This window comes from Equus przewalskii, chromosome 5, assembly GCF_037783145.1.
Source record: "Equus przewalskii isolate Varuska chromosome 5, EquPr2, whole genome shotgun sequence".
Classification (NCBI taxonomy): domain Eukaryota; kingdom Metazoa; phylum Chordata; class Mammalia; order Perissodactyla; family Equidae; genus Equus; species Equus przewalskii.
The window spans coordinates 7,103,685-7,124,923 of NC_091835.1; the positions used below are offsets into that span (position 1 = coordinate 7,103,685).

At 41.5% G+C, this 21,239-nt stretch overlaps 1 long non-coding RNA gene across 12 annotated transcripts in view; it reads right to left on the reverse strand.

The window, feature by feature from the left end:
* Positions 1-21,239, reverse strand: part of LOC103554259 (uncharacterized) — a 311,616-nt gene that overhangs the window by 57,671 nt on the left and 232,706 nt on the right. For 8 of the 12 annotated variants that reach the window (XR_011539766.1, XR_011539774.1, XR_011539771.1 and 5 more), the window contains one exon: positions 15,041-17,354. The exons of 3 other annotated variants lie outside the window; for them this stretch is intronic. This is a non-coding gene — a long non-coding RNA (uncharacterized lncRNA). Of the gene's footprint in view, positions 1-15,040; positions 17,355-21,239 lie in introns of those variants that run through there. One more of the 12 variants, XR_011539767.1, reaches the window with a different exon arrangement.

The window sequence follows — 21,239 nt, forward strand, 5'->3', positions numbered from 1 at the left end:
AGCCTTTCTGTGCCCTGTTTAAGAAATCCTTGTCTATTTCAAGGACAGAGAAAATAAAGATATTTTCAGTTTTTTAACTGAAAAAAATTCTAGATTAACGAAGAGACTAAGCATCATAAAGATGTAATTATTTCCATGTGTAGTGATTTATACATTCAGTATAATACCCACAAAAAGAGTCCTAAATGATTGTTTAGAAACTTGACAAGTTTATTCTAAAGTTTATTCAGAAGAACAAAGGACTGTGAACAGCCAGAACCCAATAAAAGCCAAAATAAAAGCAGAGAGTAATCGAACTTACCCTACCTGACCTCTATATGTGTACCTATATACCAATATAATTATACATCGTACTCATATGTACATATATGTATATAATAAATATTTATATACTTATGTGTATATAAACACTATTTATATCTAACTATGCATTTATATAAGTATATATCACATGTATAAATTATATATACTCAAGAATATACTTGTAAAATTATATAAGGATATTTATATAACATATAATTACAGATATATGCATATATAGATAAGTATAGATTAGATATGTACATGTATAAATATATATTTAAATCTATGAAATATGTGTTGGACTTCATCAAATGCTTTTTTGGCATCTATGGGGGTGATTGTATATTTTTTCAATACTCAGTTCATGTGGCAAATTACACTCATAAATTTATAGTGTGAAACCACCGCTGTTTTGTGGAATAAACTTAATTTTATTACAATGTACCATAGTTTATATACTATTCAATTTATTTTTTATTTATATTTATAAATTAATTTTAATATTATAATATTATATTAATTTTTTATTGACATTTATAGTGTTTTGTTTAAACAATTTTACATCTATGTTTGTGAGTATTGACCCGTGATTTTCCTTTTTTCTTTCTGTCCTTTTCTGCTTGGGGAATAAAGATTATATCGACGTCATAAAGTGAATTGAGGAGAATTTTCTCATCTCTAAAAGAGTTTCGTAATTTTGGAGCAATTGTTTTCTTGACAGTCTTGTAACACAGGGTTGACATTCAGTAAGTCCCCATGGGCATGTCTGCGCTTCCTGGTTAGGCCTGGCATCGAGCGTGCTTGCTAAAGTCACACACTGTACTCATTGTTAATGATTTTAAATTATGCCCTGCAAACCAGCCTGCAAAATAATTTGGGCTTATGTTTCCTTCACAGGGCTATTGTTAACTGCAGATTGAATTTTATTAATTTTTACAGAACCCCTCAGGCTTTCTATTTCCTTTTGAGTCAACAAGTTATCATTTTTGAGGAATTCGTTCATTTCATCTAAGTTTCTAAATTTAGTGCCGCAAACTTTTTCATGCTATTTTCTCATTTTTATACCTCCACTGTGTCTATAGTTATGTTCCTTTTTCATTTCCAATATTTTTATTGTGCCGTCTCTTTCTCAATCAATCTTGGCAGAAGCTTTTCCTCGGAAAACCTGAATAAAAGAGAAGTTTCGCGTCGTTGGTCCAGTTCACTTATTTATTTCATTTATTTTCCATTTCATTACTTTCTATTCTTATCTTTATTATTTCCTTTCTTCTACTTCCTGGAATTTATTCTGCTTGCGTTATTAATACTTAATTTGGATTCTTAGCTCATGACTTTTCAGTTACTAAAGTTGCTGAAAAGTAACTTTTCATCTTCTTTTCTAATATAATTACACTAGGCTATAACATTCCTTCCTAGTAGTATTTTCCCTGGATTCTAAAGGTTGTGTATGTAGTATTTTTATTCTCACTTAGTTGTAAGGATTTTTTGAAGGTTATCCTTACTTCTTTTTTGACCCATCAGATTTTCAGAACTTTTTAACTTAACAAACGTATGAATGTATTTTAATTCATCTTTTTGTTAGTGGTTCCTATCTTAGTTTCACTTTGATCATAGACCATGCTTATAGATACCTATGTGTTAGGCGCTTGCTGAGATTTCTTATATGGCCTGGAATACGGTCAATTTTTATAAACTTTCCTCATGTGCTTCAAATGAACCTATATTATTACTTTTTGGATGCATCTTCTCTATATGTCATTAAGTCAAGCTTGTTGTTTTAATATTCTATATTTATTGATATAGTAACCATCTTCATCATCATTATTTTAGCTTTTGACCTATTAGTAATTAAGATGTGTTAAAATCTCTTATAAAGACAGTAGATTTGTACTTTTCTCCCTGCAGATCTATTTTTATTTATTTTAAGCATAGCTATTAGGTATTAACAAGTTTATAATTGTTAAATCTTCTTGTGGGATTAACCATTTTATTATTGTGTAGTAATTCTCTTTTACTAATAATGCCTTTTTTATTTGCAGAACGATAAATATGATATGATATCATTTATATAAATTTTTAAAATATGCAGATATTGTTTATGGATATTATAGAAGAGGATATTAAAATGAGATATTTCCTAGTCACCTAATTATGACTGTGTCCCCCAGGCTGAAAATACCCATCCACTCTAAAGAGGTTATATGTTTGTCAAATCATCTTCTCCAAGTGTGTGGGTAGTCTGACTTTTTTTTAATGCTATCTTTGGGAGGTCTAATGTGCAGCATGGTGACAACAGTTAGTGATACTGTATTGTATACTTGAAGTTTGCTAAGAGCATAGATCTTAAATCTTCTCAGCACACACACACACACAGTGGTAACTATGTAGAGGTGATGGATAAGTTATTTAGTTTGATCGTGGTAATCTTTTCACTACATGTGTATACATATATATATATACATATCAAGTTGTACACGTTAAGCATATACAATTCTTATGTATTAAAGATATCTCAATAAAGTTATTTTAAAAAGACACACAAAAAATGAAAGATCGATAATTCAACCACATAAAATTTGGGAATGATTATTTCTCAAAAGATAACAATACCTTTTGTTTTGGATGGCTACAAAAGTTTCCTTTTGGTTAGTATTTTTCCTGCTATGTCTTTTTCCACTCTTTCATTTTCAGACAATTCCTCTCATGTTTCAGATAAGTTTCTTGTAGAGTATCATGGGATATTCTTTTAACTCCAATAATGACAGTCTCTGTTTTTTAAATGATAGGTTTGGTCCAGTCAGATTATTGAAATTATTAGTATATTTGCATTTGTTTCTACTTTCTTCTTTTTACTCCTTATTTACTTACATTTTTATGCTTTTGTTTTCTCCTCCCCTCTCTCCGCACATCCTCCTTCTATCTTCATATCTCTTAACACGCTTTCCTGTTTCTTTGTCTCTTTGCATTGCATTCTGGGCGATTTGTTCATATGTATCTTGCATTTCAATAATAATCTCTTAGTCTGTATCTAATATGTTGTTTTCCCATACATTGAATATTTAATTTTAGCAATTTTATCCTTTTCCGTTCTATTTGTATCTTTTTCAAATCTGCCTCGTCGTCTTTACAGTCCCTTTTTGTTTGCTTATTTTTTGAGAAGTCCAGTAAAAGAAACTGAATTTTTGCATGAGGTATAAAGGATGTAATTTGGCTCTGAAATGGGACCTATTTATAATCTCTCTTTTTCTTTCAAATACTTTAGATGCTTTCTGATTAATTTTCACCATCCCATAGTTTTCACATAACCCAAACATAACGTAGGGCATGACTCTGTGAATTATTATTAGCATTAGTAATAATCCCTTAATAAAAATAAAATTCCAGAGCTCATCTCATCCATCTTTTGCTTGATACAGAGAAGATTTTCTTGGCCAATAGTTACCAGGCAAGTGGAACAGTCTCTTGACATCATTCATCTACAGAATTATTCTTTAATTTGCCCATAATTGCCCTTAGGCAAGGCTGACCCAAGGACAGATGGATGGTGCACTGCTCTGCACCCCAGCCAGTTAGGCACAGTTCACATTTCCACCCTATGCTGCAGCTCAGACATTACCCAGGAGCCCACGGAAACATCGCTCAGCCCCACTCAACGGGACCATGGCTCTAGGAGTTTGACTTAGACGTGATTGCTGCCGATTGAAATAGATTTTTCACAAAATACCACCACCTTGACTCTGTGACTGAGCCGGGCTCCCACGCTGGACTTGCAGAGCACCATCAGAGTCAGGGAAGGCGAGTGAGTTGCTGGTGGTAGGAACGGAGAAGGAATTGTTTTCTCCACAGCTGACATTTCTCCTCAGCCCTTTAAGGACGGACCGTACTGAAGTTATTCTTCCCTGACTACAGAGTACAGATGACTCTTCCTCACTGGGTGGGACCCAGAAAGAACGAGAGCTGGTCCAGACAGTGACATCCATAGTGGATCAGCGAGTCCCCCTGGACCAATCCGTATCTATCACCCGTTGAGCAATCACTGTACCTTCTTCTCCTTTCCAATCTCATATAGCAGCTGTTCAACGAACAGAAACTAGCCCTGTTTATCGAGGGTTCACCAGGTACGAAAGCATTTTCTATATGTCATCTCATTTCACGCTTACAATGAAACAGGTACTGTTAGTATCTTAAAGGTGAGGCGCTTCGGGTCTAAAAAGGTCAAATTATTTGCCCAGGAATATAACTAGAAAGTTGCAGAGCCAGGATAAAGGCTGCTGCTTCTTTGTTTCATATCCCTTATCTTTACAACAGCTCTGTGAGAGAGGTTCTATTCCCATTGCACAGTGAGGAAACCAAAGCACAGAGAGGTTAGGTAACTTGTGCAACATCACAAAGCTTGTACGTGGCAGAGCAGAGATGACACGAGGGCAGCACGAGTGGAAGGATGGTGGTCTTAACCACGCGCGGTGCTGCTGAATGTCTCCATCAGCCAATAAAACCAGAAGGTGTGGTGGCTGTGTTGACGTGTCTCACTTCATTTTTTATCCTATATGATCATCCAATGTTAACAAATTCCTGCCCCTGCCCAACCTCCTATGTGAAATTTGTGCTTATATTATTATATCCTTTAAGAGAAGAATATTAGGATAGAGTGAGAATGAATAAACAGTGGTCTAATCTGGAAATGAAGTGGACGCAGAAATTTACTGACATTGAATTGCAGGAGGGGCCGGCCCCGTGGCACAGCAGTTAAGTGTGCAAGTTCCGCTTTGGCGGCCCAGGGTTCACCAGTTCAGATCCCAGGTGTGGACATGGCACCGCTTGGCATGCCATGCTGTGGTAGACATCCCACTTATGCAGTAGAGAAAGATGGGCACAGATATTAGCTCAGGGCCAGTCTTCCTCAGCAAAAAGAGGAGGATTGGCAGCCGATGTTAGCTCAGGGCTAATCTTCGTCAAAAAGAAGAGAGAGAGAGAAAGAAAGAAATGCAAGAGAACCTTCTTTTGATGTACAGTTGTGACTTGTTTTGTCTTCCTTTACGTATTGAAGAGGGAAGTGTCCATTCTCTATTACTTAGAGCAGGGTTTCGCGACGCCAGCACCATTGACATCTTGGACCAGATAATTCTTCGTGGTTCAGGGACATCCTGTGCATGGTAGGATGTCGAACAGCATCTCTGGCCTGCACCCACTAGATGCCAATAGCATTCCACCCACACAGTTGTAGCAATCAAAAATATCTCCAGACATTGCAAACATCCCTTGGGGGACAAAATCACCCCCAGGTGAGAATCACTAACCTAGGGGATCTCAGTGCAAACCTGAAATAATTCCTCTGCCTCTGAAATCAGACACTGCCTGCACCGAGCTGGTCAGACTGAGCACGAGAGCCCAGGGAGGCGTCTTCGCTTGGAGGGAGGGAACTGGAAGTGCAAACTGGAACGGCATCAGGGCGCTCCACATCCACGCACTCTTCTTAGCAAGAAAGGGAGATGAGGCAACTGAGCGGACAGCCGGAGGCCACTGGTGTGTTCTGAAGATTCAGCTTCAGCAAACTTAGAGTAAGTGCGATGGAACAAATGCTTAGTAACATGGGGGGAAATGACACCTCGTATTTACTGAAATGTCATACATATGTCATTTAACCTTGTGATAATCCAACAAAGGAGACGCTGTTTATCCTCTCTGTTTTATAGATTAAGAAAGGAATTGCAAAGAACTTGGAAGACTTGTCCAAGGTTAGAAGGTGAGGGAACTGGAACAGAGGGCAGAGCCATCTGACTCAAATGTCTATGCTCTTTTCACTGTGCCCTAGGGCTATAGGGAGAATCTTCTAGAGACCACATGGAACCATCACTATGAAACTGTCCTTTCATTCATTCTTTCATTTACAAAATGTATGCACACCTACTCTGTGCAGATACTATGCTCTCCACCAAGGGTACAAAGACAAATAAAATCTAATCCCAGCCTCATAGAGCTCAGACCAGTGACAGAAAAAGATATGTTAAAAAATTACAATGTAACGCGCTGAACACGGTGAAGGAGCTATATGTGCAGAGGGTGCTACGTAAGCCTAGAAGAGGGGAACCAGATGCAGGCTTGGAAGGGTGGCGTGGATGGTTTCAGGGGAAGGCTTCATGGAAGAGGTGGTACGTGAGCTGAGCCCAAGGAATCAGGAGATGAGATTCGCCCTAGGAAATGACAGAAATCTCACAATTCACTATAAATCCACTGTTACAAATTACAGTTTGGATCTGACTATAGAAAAAGGCACTAAAAATACGCATTAAAAAGAATGACAGAGTTTGTTGGGCTGTGATGTCACTCATCCCAGGGGGTCACTCAACCAGGGGGTGGGTAGGAGGACTGACTGCCATTTGTATCAGTGAAGGATCTGCTAAGAAACAGAACCCATAGCAGAGAGAGAGAGATTTTAAGGAATTGCTCACACGGTTATGGTGTTTGGCAAATACAAGATCTGATAGGCTGGAAATTCAGGTAAAAGTTGGTATTTCCATCTTGAGTCTGGATTCCACAAGACATCAGCAGACAGGTAAACTCAAGCTAAGTTTCTGCTCTGCAGTCTTGAGGCAAAATTGCTTCCTCTTTGGGAAACCTCAGTCTTTGTTTTTAAGGCCTTCAACCGATTGGGTGAGGCTCACCCACATTATGGAGAGTAATCTGCTTTACTCAAAATCTACTGATATAAAGGTTAACCCCATTCCTCCACATCTAAACTGGTGTTTCACCAAACAACCAGGCACCATAGCCTACGTAGATTGGCACATTAAATTAATCACCTTACCATTGTTGGTCATTTATTAAGGTCACCCAGAAAGGATTATAATTTCCGGCCTGAAGACCTGTTGGAGTTGGGAGGTGGGAATCTCTGTAGCCAAATGCACTAGAGGCCTCAGAGCCTCGGGGAAGCCATGGCCTGGGGATGGGGAAAGAAACACACTAACGAAATTTAGTTGAACATCTTAATACATTCGTAGAGTCGTAAATCCTGCTGAGCCCTAGGTCTCCCAAAGAGACAGAGGAATTCTTAAGGTTTCGTTAATTCAACATTCATTTTAAGTACACAAAAGAGCTTGCTTTTAATGAACCATAAGGTGAACTTTTTCATAAAATGACAGGTTAGGTAGTGATTTTTTTAGTGTGGGGAAACACTGATGTGTTTCTAATGTCGCACACTAAAATGTCTTGGCTCGAGCTGTGTGTGCACACAGACGTGTGTCTGTTCATTCCTGTGTCTTAACTGACAAGAGAACGAAATGATCGCGTTCAGGTCGAACGCCCCAGAGTGTGTCTGAGCGCGTATGGGTCTGGAGAGGCCACAGCCACTCAGTCGTTGGCACAGTGAGGAGCGTTTCTTTCCATGAGCACAATTTGTTGATTACATCAGGACTATTGTTTCCGCTTGTGAACGGTGACCTCACCCAGGAAAGAAGCACCCATTGTAGAAGTCTGGAAGATTATCTCCTTGGAGTTTACTGCCATTTTTTGATTTCTCCATTTAAAAAACAAAATGCATTTATAAGGAACATATCAGATTCCTAACCAGAAATCTTTAAATTAGTAACCAGTTAATTCGTTGCAGGATTCGCATTCTTTGAAAGGAAGTACGTACAAAGAAGTCTCTGACAAACCTAAGATGAATTGGTCAATAGAAAAAAAAAAGTATTTTTCCCCAAATTTTGCCCTGATGGAAAAGAGAGGCTGTCAGAAGCCCGTGAGAGATGGCAGGCACGTCCAAAATAGGTCTGATAACAAAAGCAAGAATTTCACTCTGGTTTTGTAAAACGATGAGGGTGAGGAGGCTGGAAAGAACATGATAAATTATTCAGGTTTAAGAGACAGTGATAAAAATGCAAATAACGGCCCCGCCACTGAATCTTTGCACCAGCTGAATAAATTCAGACTGGAAGCTGAATCGGCATCTTGCCTCTGATTAAAACCAATTGAAAGCACAAAGCCAGGAAGAGGAAAACCTCAGAAGCTTTTTGGAAATGACAGATAAATTGATCAAGCATAACCATATCCCTAAGATGAAACAGTTTGACTGATATTTACCACAGGCCAAAGGGTCCTTCCAGCTCAATTCAAACGGAAACGCTTGTAATCAAACAATCAGGTCTTACTCAGGCTCAGAAGTGATTATTACTTCATTAATTATGGTTACGTCTACTCTTTCATTGTGAGCACACTTAATCTTTCCCCAAGACCAGTACCTTAGCCCCATTTCATCTGTAATCAGGATGCTCCTTTCCAAGCATGTTCTCTGTGCGCCTGGGTCCCACTGCTGATCAACGGCTCCACATGCCAAGCTGACGGTCAACATCAGCCCTGTGTTTGCCTGACAGTCTGCCTAACGCTATAGTTTAGAAAGCAAAATATAAGAAAACCTCCCCACATTGCAGTGAAATAAAAACCACTTCTTTCGTATCTATTTTAAAACAGATCGAGAGATACAGCATGAATGTGCGTGAATGTCATTTTTTCGTGCAGCTCAGTGATTAGAAGTGTGGGTTTGGACGCCAGGCTCTCTGGCCTCAAAGACCGGCCAGCCGGTCAAAAGCAGCTGACTGCTCCACTTCCCTCGGCCTTTCTTCTCTCTAACACGGGGATAATTACAGGGTTTGTTGTCAGGATTAAATGAGTTAAAACATGTGAGGGGCTTAGGATACGTCTGGTACATAGTAAGTGCTCAATAAATGTTAGTTCTTATTAGCATTGTGCTTACACTAAACATAGGCCACCCAGTTAGCGACTAGACAAACGATCTGAGCGTATAAGAGAAAAATCACCAGGCGGTCCACTGAGCCTCTCGTCTGCATCTGCTGAACAGCAGAGCCCCGTCTGTGCATTTATGTGCACAGAGAAAATTACATGGGGGATGGCTGACGGCCGTGCTCTCTCTCAATTTGCCTCTAAGCCCTAAGGAGATACTTTAATGTCAGGATGTAGTGAAAATTATAGAATTCTTTCAATGTCAGGTAATAAAGCCATTTAATGGGTAGTGCCCGTGTGCCCAGAACTATGCCGACCTCGCTAGGCATGAAAGAACCAGAAAACACAAGAAAGTCTTCTAGACGTTGTCAGCTATCGAGGGAGAAAAAGGCCTGTCCCAGACTACTAACAGAGTAAGCTATTATGTGAATTATGTAATTACAGAGAGTTATACCATATGGCAACATATCATAATGTGCTGTTTGTGGGTTTAGAACTTTCTGCAAAGGAGAATGGGAGATGATGAAGCTGGAGTAGGGACCTGCGTGTCGGGAGTGGTGGACGTGCACACACATACTTGCTGCATCCTCTCACTGTCAGGGAGAATTTCCTAGGCCATACATCCTGCACATCCTTCTTTTCCAAAGAAATATTTAAGCAGACAATTTGGGGGGGGGGAACCCTCCTTCCGTGGCAAAATGGCCTTATGCAGGGATGTTGGCAGTTTCCCATCTACTTCGTCTTTGCGTGTGGTTTGGGGGAGTTTTCTCAACAACCAGCAGGGATGCTCTGAGGACAGGATAGGCTGGAGATGCTCCAACCTGCCCTGAGGAAGGATCCCATTTAGGCTTGAGTATGTCAGGTTTTTTTTTTTGAGCCAATTTATTGGGAAGCCAGTGACATAAGAGGTCCGGGGGAGTTCACACAACACCTTCCTCCTGCCACTCTCCAGTAGCATCTCCACTCCTCCTCCATCAGACAGCTCGTCCTTTTTGCCTAAACATTTCTGCTTGGGAAGGACAACCTGTCTGGGCCGATTCATGAGATGTGGTCTTCAGTCACGGTGACCGATGGGCTAGCCTCCCATCCTTCATGTGACATCCGTATCTGCGTGACCTCACCTTCCAATGAATGAAGTCGTAAATTGCACTGATTCTTTTTGCTGGTACTGCAAACCATTTCGAGCCCAAGGCACTGTGCTTGGTGCTCGCTGTGGATTTAAAAAAAAAAGTCATATGTACTCGTTGCCCTCAGGGCGATAAGAATTTAGTGTTACTATGGGATTGGTTGGAAGGGAAGACAAGAAAATCAATAATTCTGATATAAAGCAGAAGTGCAGGTGGATAGTTAGGAGAGGTTTTGGAAAGTTTCGGACAGAGGAAACAGTGTGAGAAAAGCACTGATGCAGGAGAGGCCGGGGGTATTCGCAGGCCAGTGAGCAGTTCTCCAGCAGACGTGTTTGACGGTCCCAAGTCATTGAAAAGCACTCTCTTAGATTAAGCAGAGACTCTCAGAGAGCGACTGCCAACTGTCCCTCTCTTAGGGATTCAAAACATGCCCTTTCTTGCATACCATACTCAATTTGGGGCCCACTTGACTTTAGTTTACTGAAACTCAAAATGCATGCTAAAGCACTTCCTAGTGGTCTCAGACACCGAGCCCTTGTGGTTTCTAAAAATCAGAGAATCCTTACTTGGGAGGGGGAGATGCCCATGAACTCCTGGAAAGTAACACGCCAAAGTTACTGGGCAAATGAGAGTCCCAAACAGAACAGGGTGTACCCTTTTTCCTATCTCTCTAATGCTAAAAACTGGAAAGCGATGTAATTACTAAAACTATCAATCATTAGATCGGGCTCCTTTGGGAACCAAGGGGCACTGGATACTCTAAAAAGAGGCCAAATAATATTGTCAAGAATTCTGTGAGAGGGATCCTGTGCCGAGTGGGAAGTTGGCTCAACTCATGTTTCTGAAGTCGAATCATGCTATGACCCCCAAATCTATATATATTCCAGAATATGGAAGGGAGAAAAGAGGCGGGAAAGGCAAGAGATGAGCAGTCACCGGAAAACAGACTGAAGGAGCAAGGAAGAATGCAAGAAGGAAAAGAGATTGCTCTTGCAACATGCGGGCCAACGTTTGGAAAATACTGAACCAGAATAACCCTAAATTCTAGTAGTACAAATATCTTAAGTGAGCTCTTTGGTTTTGTGACAAAAGTACGAACGCTGTTGTTTGGGTCACAAATTTTATAAGCGAACAGACTGGATTACCAACCGGTTAGAAAGAGAGGGTCAAGGATCAGCTTTGGCATGAGTCTGTGTCACCAGTGACTTACAAGTACTGAGACGTGGGATCCACACGAGGGCCTGGGCTGGGGTAGCTGACGTCTTTGCCCAGCACCCTGCGTTACAGCAAGGGCCTGGAATCACACTGAGTAAAAGAAGATCTGGAAGGTTTCTAGCGCTTCACCACCAACTAGCTGTGTGACCTTTCCCTTTGTAATGAAAACCAAACCAGCCGGATTAAAATGACCAGCCTGTTGAATTGAGATAATTTATGTGACAGTGCCTTGAAGGAAATAAGAATCGCTGATGCTAGTGAGGTATCATTATGCAAATCGAGGTGAAATGCGAGATTCCTGATCGCAGCGGTCTGGAGGGGCTCCAGGGTCTCTGTCATCTGTAATCACATGCTCTTGCATGCGGATATGTTAGGGGAGATGCACACTGAGAAAGCAGGTCTTCTTGACCCTCTAATATCTAGGCAACTACTGTGTGGTCAGTGGAAATTAGAAGTACATGGGAGGATAAAAATAAAAGATTTTGAATTATGCTTTACAGAAGTTGGAGCTGTTGTGAGGCTTTCACCGGAGTGGGAGAGGTGGCTAGGCTGTAAATTTTGTCATCAATAATTTCACGTCTTTCTCTGAAAGCTTAACATAATACCTCGTGCAAAGAAGGCGCACAGGCAATATTAGACCGACAGCTGCTTGGTACGCCTCATTGGGTACGAGCGAGGTTGTGCTGCGATAACAATTCTGCCCCCTCTAAAAATATCAGTGGCCTAAAACAACAAAGATTATTGCTCAATCATTACACATCCCTTGGGGCTTGGCTCTAGGTTTTGTCCCATATCATCCTCGTACAGGATTCAGCCCAGGGAAGCAGCCACCATCTGGAGCACTGCTTGTCACCACGGCAGAGAGAGAGAGAGCTCTGAACGACTTTCTATCAGCAAGTGAAAGCTTCAGCATGGAGTGCCACTTATTCCTTATACTCACAACTCAGTGGCCAATGCTAGTCACAGGGCACCACCCCAATCAGAAGGGCAGGAGGAAATGCCACCCTACCAGTCACCCAGAAGGCAGATAGTCCAACATCTAGTGCATTGTACTAATGACAATCATATGACGCATTGTTGTATTTGAATAAAATTGAGCCAGTCTAAGTCTGAGTGAAGGTAGGCCAACGCCCAGAAGACCATGGCTGAGTGCGCTTTATCATTTCCCAAAGCCGGTCATCGACACCGTGGAACCCAGAAGCCACAGGGGGACTTCTTGAGCGCAGGGGTGTACACGGGTTCGTGTCATCGCTGATGCCATCTTTGCATTTTGCACCAAACAAAACTCAGCGTAAAGTGGCCTTTTGAGTGTGTCTCAGAGGAGATGAGTCCCACATCAGTGACATTTGTGTGCCAAATAATAGAGTGTTTAGTTAAACTTCTGTGTTAGTCTTTAGTCTTCTTGACGTGAATAACCCAGGCATGGGTGACTAGAGACTGGGCCAGGTGTCAGCTGAATATGAGCCACCAAGATGACCTCAGAGTCACTCCTCCATCTCCATCTGCTAAGTTTTGTTATGAATTACTTTAATTTATATCATGTATAAAATTCTCTTGGACCACTGATGGTTGCATGGTAGTCCCTACATAAGTATTTTCTGTTTGTTGTTGTCGTCGCTGCTGAGTGTCCAAGTCTTTCTTTGAGAAGAAATTCTCTCTCCAAAGGTTCCTGAGACCCCCTGTGAACCAGCTTCTGGGGGCCTCTTCCCAAAGATTGCCAGACAATCCCAGACATGTCTGAACCCCTCCTAAAACACATACAATCCTCACAACAATTCTGCCAGCCAGAAACTGTTATCTTCACATTGTACACAAGGGAACTAAAGCTCAGAGAGGTTAAGTCACTTCCCCAAGGTCACAGAGTAAGAAGTGATAGAGCCAGATTGCAAACTCACGTCTGCCTGCCTTTGAACCCATTAAAGCCATGAGTGGGACGGAGGGTTAGAGCAGTGACTCTCAACCGAGGGTGACTTTGCTCCCTTAGGGACATTTGGCAATCTCTGGAGACATTTTCAACTGTCACAGCTTGGAGGGGAGGTGGGAGTGTGCTACTGGCATCTAGCGGGGGGAGGCCAGGTATGCTACTGACATCCCGCAACGAACAGAACAGTCTCCTACAACAACACATTATCTGGTCCAAACCGTCAACAGTGCTGAGGTGGAGAAACCCTGATTAGAGGAAGATAGATCATATCAGACTGTTAGGAAAGGCTCATCAGGGGGATGTCAGAAAAGACGAACTGAAAAACGCGTCTGTGTTAGGGGATGAAGTGGGATCTGCAGACGCAGAGGTGAAGGCAGAACACAGTAGAGAGAGCAGCGTAACAAAGCAGGGGAAGGAAGGTGAAAGCCTGCGCACAGGGCAGAAGCAGCAATAGAAACTGGGCGGGTAAGTTAGAGCCCAATCTTGGGAGGCCTGGAATGCTAAGAATTTAAGTGCAAAGATCCCAGAAAACAAAACACTAAGTGATCTCAGAGTGTTTGTCTTGGGGCTGCCAACCCAGCTCAACAGACACATGTGCCCTTACATAAGTCAATTCCCTTTGCACTCAACCTTCTGCCTCAGTGGGATCTACCTACTGCCTCAGACCATCTTTGTCTCATCCCATGACTTGATGATGGGAAACCTGGCGCCCAGGACATAAGGCACCTGCCCATGGTCACGGGCAAGGTAGTGACTTGGCTGGGACCAGAATCTAATCTAATCTTACCATGAGATCCAGTCCTTACCCCCATTAAATTCACCGTCTCACTATGGATTGGGCCCCTGGGATCCAAAAAGCACAGTCAGCCTTTTCTGCCTTGATTTACCTTTCTTATACTTGTATAAGACTGTTGGTGAATTTTCTTCATTATTTTCCCCATTCCTGTTTGAAGCACCCAAATTGTGCAAGGCCAAATATTCTTGCCCAAGCCAAATAGCATTTTTCTACTTAAAAAAAGAAAAAAGTTGCTGAGGAAAGTGGGCAGGAAAAATTGGAAGGGCTCTTGTTTGCCCTGTGGAGGACGTTCCGGGGATCGTGATTGGCCTGGACAGGTATTTACCATCCCCAGCATCTCATGTGGGCTCAACTTTAATAAAGAATTGAGATTTGGCTGAAAAGGCAAGTAACTCAATCTTACAACGAATCCCAGGGCCAGATCCAGTTGAGGCAGCTTGTGCACAGAACCAGCCTTCTTTGACCCACAGAACATTTCACAACCTAAGTCTAGGTTTTGGAATTTTTGTATTTCTTCCTCCCAACTGGGCAAAGGACTTGCATTCCCAAGGCCATGCCACTGCAACATAAAGGTTATTTATTTCCAAACAAAAGAATTAGGAAATGTGAACTTTAAGGCTTTAAGACTAACATTAACTCATCTGCTAGAGACAGATGGTATTTAGTAGTTTCAATAAGAGGCTGTAAAATGTGAAAACTTAATACATCTGGGATGCGTCATAGGGTGAGTTAATTTGCTGAAACTTTAGCTTTCGTATTTCCTGATTAGATTTTTTTTTTCTTTTCGGTCTCTTGACCTGGCATCTGTGACCCTAACAATTTTCCATTCAACACAAAGGAAACATTTTGAATTCTCCTCTATTTGCAGTCTCACCTAAGGTTATTCTAGGGTATTGCCGAGGCTGAGTTTAAACTGATGATGAAACAATTTGCAACAAAGACTTTAATATGAAAGTATCATTTAATATGAACGTATCAGGTCAGCTTGATAGCAGAATAGGTCTACAAACAGCATATGTCTTTCTTTCGTTCTTGGCTTACTTCTTCTATTCATAGTACCTCCTTCCACCCCTGCTTATTCCTGCAGGGAATTTTTGTGTGAGTCCCACCTATAATCTTTAAATTGGACAGATAAGAATTTCAGTTTTGCCTTTTTTTTTATTTGTGGATGCCTTTACTGTGCTGGATTTCTCATTAACTCTATGAAGTAGAAATTCTCATCCTCACTTAATGTATTCAGTAGATGTTTCTTAAGTGTCTCATATCTGCACATCCCTTCAGTAATTCCCGTGACATCTGGGAAGCTGTGAAGATCCAGTTCATCACCAAAAAGAAAATGTTATCCGGGGACATCCACAGACAGCAGCTCGAGACTGTGATGCAAAACATTTCTCTGCTTTTCTCATTGAGTTGACCTATCAGTCCACACAGAGTCATCCCCAGGGGACGTCCTGAAATGCCATCTCTCTTGGGCCTCCCTTCTTCTTCCTTTCCCTAAACATCCTTCAGTCTTTTCTGCAGCTCTATCCAGACCTTACAGGCCTGACTTCACCTTGCAAGTGTGTCTGCTCAGATCCTTCATGGGGGATCTTCCACGAAACCAACAACGTTTCTCTTGCTCACATTTCTGGGAATTTAGAGGTGATCATTAATCTTATCTCTCCCACCTCACTTTGGAACCAACCAAAACCCAGACACAGGAGTCAGATGATGGGGAGAGAAAAATGTCAGCTGAATGGCTGATAAAGCTACTTTGGAAACTATGTTCTGGATCCATGGCTGCAACTGAGCCTCTCGACACTTCTCAATTCTCAGAGCTAGACCTTAGGACCTATTCTCAATGGAGTGTGAGGGTCTGCAGAGAATAGTCCCTTACCCAGATTCGCTCTCTCACAGCCACTAGGCCCCAGTAGTCAGGAAAGAGAAAGTGTGTCCTCCGGACAGCCTCTGGTAGTTAGTCACACCCGGCCTCTGACCCTTATGAGCTCAACAGAGAAGAAAGGGCAAAAGCTGACCCATGGAAAAGAAAACTCAGAGGGAGCGAGCCACATGTTTCTAAGTCCTAAACTCCATCACACACTCATCGGAGACAAGGAGGGAGAAGGTGAGGAGAGTTCTTTTCCCTTCTGAGTAGTGCAGTGGAAATGCTCTCCCCTTTTTGAAAACATGAGGAGTCGAGAGTGTCTTCTCTAACACTCTCAAGATTTCATTCTTTTGAACCATTAAGTTGTAATTAAACTCATGGTCCAGCAGGGCTTGAACCGCCCCCTCAGCTTCTCTCAGGGCAGTCCTACACCCACCTTTGGGAGCTCTCTCTCCCCATGTCAATCTCCCCTCCATTGTGTAGACTTCTTGGATAATGGCGGCCAGTTTAACTTTCGCCCTTGCGAGTTCTAAAATGGGTAAGAATGTACATTAGTTAAACACCTAGGCTTGAAATCCATTGCCTATTCTATACCCCACCTCAAGCTGTCACTAGCCAAGAGCCCCATATAATTCATGAGAAGTTATACAGCAAGTGCAAATAACAGCAACGCAACCAAAATGCAAAGTCAGCAGAATCAGAATGGCCCAGACTCGAATTGGAATTGCCTCCCAGTACTAAACTTCAAGGGAGAAGTTAATGTCCAACATTCAAATCTTTCTTTACATTGTAATCCAAAGACATCGAAGGCCAACAGTCTTAAATTAAAGGTTGCAAAAATTAAAGTCTAAATAATATCTTCTCCATTTATTAAAAAAAGTTTCTCAGTCTCACACGGCAGGGTTCTCAGATTCCTTAAGAGAGTGCTCCTTCAGCATCCACAGCCTCTCACTGGAATAGAGACGGTTCCTTTAGGGTCCTGGATTAACTAAAGCCAAGTTGTTAAGTATTCCCCTTTTTAACATGTAAGAAGAGTTAATAGAAATGGGATTATCATAGCATATACCAATGGACTCACAAGCAAAACCCGGAGCCCTATAGCAGGTATGCAAATATACATACATTCGTGCATAATTACATACATACATTTCCCAGAACCCATTTTCTACTGCAATCTAAATGCACATTGCTGTTCCAAAGACCTTAATAGTGTAGAGGAGGATCCAAGGGTATAGTAGAAGAGTTTGGCTCTCTTAAAAATCATTTCTAGAGGCCGACCGGTGGCACAGCAGTTAAGTGTGCAAGTTCCGCTTCTCGGCGGCCCGGGTCCACTGCTTCGGATCCCTGGTGCAGACATGGCACCACTTGGCAAGCCATGCTGTGGTAGGCGTTCTACATATAAAGTGGAGGTAGATGGGCACGGATGTTAGCTCACGGCCAGACTTCCTCAGCAAAAAGAGGAGGGTTAGCAGCAGTTAGCTCAGGGCTAATCTTCCTCAAAAAAAATCATTTCTAGCTAACTTCTCCCTTTCCTTCTTCTGTAAAAGAAGCTAGATAGCTAACTTTGTGATTTTCTTAGTCATCTCCCTGCCTGAATTATCCATGTGACACAAATCTTGCTAGCACAGTATAAATGAATATCTAAATAAATAGTTAAAGCCTCCAGTAAAACCTTTTGGTCCTCACCGTTCTTCAAGCCTAAAGCTCAGATGTGGATTTGGGAGATGCACCTAGAGCAGGAACCCTGTGACTAGGGAGGCAAAAGCCCTGTGCTAAAAATGAAGGAGCTCAAGCAGAGAAAGAGCCTGGGTTCCCAAAGGATCCCAGATCCATGATATGCCTACTTCTGGATTTCATGCTATGTGAGAAAAGTAAATCTGTGTGTCTTTAAACTACAGAGGATTTCTGTGACTTTGCAGGTAAACACACTGCTGAGTGTTTCAAGGAAAAAAGAAAATTCCAGCTTTACCAACATGCAAGTCAGTCTTCAGTGGTTCCCAAAGTTTACGTCTCATAAGTTAGGAGAAATATCCCAACAGCAGGTCATTTTCCCCAGCCCTGGGGGAAACATCCACGAGTGCATACAGTTAGAAATTATATTAATGACATCACTGTTGCCAGACCTCACTTGAAGTGCCCTTGTTTTCCAATAGAACCCCTTAATTTCCACCTTTTTAGAGCTCCATGTTTCTGCACCCACCCTCATCCCTTGTTGTGCTAAATTATTAAAACTATTCCTTAGGCTGATCACTCTTGCCTCTCATAGGATAATTTTGATGAATTACTATTTTAACATCTACTAAATCTTGCCAAAGACCCCCTTCAGGAAGAAGGAAAATGTGGGAAAAAAGAGAACACAGGGTAAAAACTAATATTCTGCCATAAGTGTAAGGTATTATGTCTGACCTTGGGCTCCTATGCAATATTTACCAGGTACAGATCTTCAGGGACTCACAGCTAGCAGGCGGGACACCGTATATTCATCTACAGCTCATACATCTTTGGGTGTGACAAGAAATACATGGAAAGTATGGCATTTTATGGGGCTCAGAGGATAGAAAGTAACTCCTGCTCTGGGTTTTTGGGTAGACATCATGGAGGCAGTATTGGCACATGGTACCCACCTTTTCCACCCCAGCTCAGAAAGTTCAGAAGGAAGAAGAGTAAAGAGGAAGCATCCTGGCAGAGGAAATGGCATGAGCAAACCCAGAGGCAGAGGAGAGCTGGTGGGTATAAGAAAAAGTGCACTCACCCCAAACCTCCAAGATAGTAACATATTCATCTTTTCAATCTAGAAAATCTCTCCTTTCTTGGATTTCTGTGATATCAACATTCACATGATTCTGAAATAAAATCATCCCCAAATCTCTGATGTCCACTGTCACCTCTCTCTGTATTCTTTCCCTTGGCAGATTCATTCATTGTCATGATCACCACTACATTGTATGTGGGAAGAGCCCTTAAGTTTCCAGTTTTAGTCCTACCATTTCTCCTAAGCTCTGGTTCAACATTTTCAGCAGTGTGCTTGACATTTCTGCCTTGATGTCTTTGGTGCTGATCACAAATGGAAGAAATTCTCTACTCTTCTCCTGGCATGACTATTTCAATTGAAGACCCCACCATCTTCCCAGGCACCTCATTCAGAAACATCTGCCTTCACTGACTTTCTCACTCCTTGGCTCAGCACATCCAAATAGTCACTAGAATCTGAGAATGATACTTCCCCATTTCTATCTCTCTCTCTGTTCCTTCTGAGACTAGTGCAATTGTCCCTATTTTATACATTAATGTTAAGTCAACCATCTTGAAGCTCAACTCGATCCACTTTTACTAGAGGCTGCCCCGAGGACAGATTTTCTCTTTCCTGATTATTGGGGCCTAGTGGATGTGAGAGAGAGAATCTGGGTAAGGGACTATTCTCTGCAGACCCTCACACTCCATTGAGAATAGGGCCTAAGGTCTAGCTCTGAGAATTGAGAAGTGTAGAGAAGCTCAGTTGCAGCCGTGGACTCAGAACATAGTTTCCAAAGTAGTTTTATTAGCCACTAAGCTGACATTTTTCTCTCCCCATTATCTGACTCCTGTGTCTGGGTTTTGGTTGGTTCCAAAGTGAGGTGGGAGAGAGAAGACTAATGATTACCTCTAAATTCCCAGAAATATTAGCAAGAGAAATGTTTGTTGGTTTAGTAGGAGATCCCCCTTGAAGGATCTGAGCAGCCACACTTACAAGGTGAAGCCAGGCCTGTAAGGTCTGGATAGAGCTGCAGAAAAGACTGAGAGGGTCCTTAGGGAAAGGAAGAAGAAGGGAGGCCCAAGAGAGATGGCATTTCAGGATGTCCCCTGGGGACCACTCTGTGTGGACTGATAGACCGTACAGATGAGAATGAGAAAAGCAGCTCATTCTCATCTCAATGATGAGAATTCAACTCAATGAGAAAAGCAGAGAAATGTTTTGCATCACAGTCTCGAGCTGCTGTCTGTGGATGTCTCAGGATGACATTTTCTTTTTGGTGATGAACTGGATCTTCACAGTTTCCCAAATGTCACGGGAATTACTGAAGGGATGTGCAGATATGAGACACTTAAGAAACATCTATTGAATACTTTAAATGAAGATGATAATTTCTATTTCTATTTCTATTTCATAGAGTTAATAAGAAATTCAGTACACTAAAGGGATTCATTAATTTAAAAAAGGCAAAAATGAAATGCTATCTGTCCAATTTAAAGATTATAGGTGGGACTCACATAAAAATTCCCTACAGGAATAAGCATGGGTGGAAAGAGGTACTATTAATAGGAGACGATTGGAAAGTAAGCCAAGAAAGAAAGACGTATGCTATTTAGTAGATGTATTATGCTATCAAGAAGACTTGGTATGTTCATATTAAGTGATACTTTCATATTAATGTCTTTGTTGCAAAGTGCTTCATGATCAGTTTAAATGAAGCCTGGAGGGAAGTGGATTGAGTTGACCTTCAGAATGGTTGATTCAACAACAGTGTATAAAATAGGGACGATTGCACTAGTCTCAGAAGGAATACAGAGAGGTGGAAAGGGGGAGGTATCATTCTCAGGATCTGGTGACTAATTGGATGTGCTGAGCCAAGGAGTGAGAAAGTCAGTGAAGGCAGATGTTTCTAGATGAGGTGCCTGGGAAGATGGCGAGGTCTTCAATTGAAGTAGTCATGCCAGGAGAAGAGTAGAGAATTTCTTCCATTTGTGATCAGCACCAAAGACATCAAGGCAGAAATGTCAAGCATACTGCTGAAAATGATGAGCCAGAGCTTAGGAGAAATGGTAGGATGAAAAGTGGAAACTTAAGGGTTCTCCCCACATAGGGTGTAGTGGAAATCATGACTATGAATGAACCTTCCAAGGGAATGAATACAGAGAGAGGTGACAGTGGATGTTAGAAATTTGGGGATGATTTTATTTCAGAATCATGTGAATGTTGATATCACAGAAATCCAAGAAAGGAGAGATTTTCTAGATTGAAAAGATTAATATATTACTATCTTGGAGGTTTGGGGTGAGTGCACTTTTTTTAATGTCTTTTCAGTTTTTATCAATCTTTACTCCTTCTATAAATATTAAAAGCAGTAAATATTACCTTTAAAGAGAAAATGACTAGTATAACATGATAATGGAGGCAAACTGGTAGTTTAAATGTTTTTTATGAGTTTTAAAATTTAGAAGAAGCATTTCATTTGGCTTATTACTATGTTTAATATTCATGTGTTTATTTACTTAGCATTTTTCAATAAATAGTTGTGG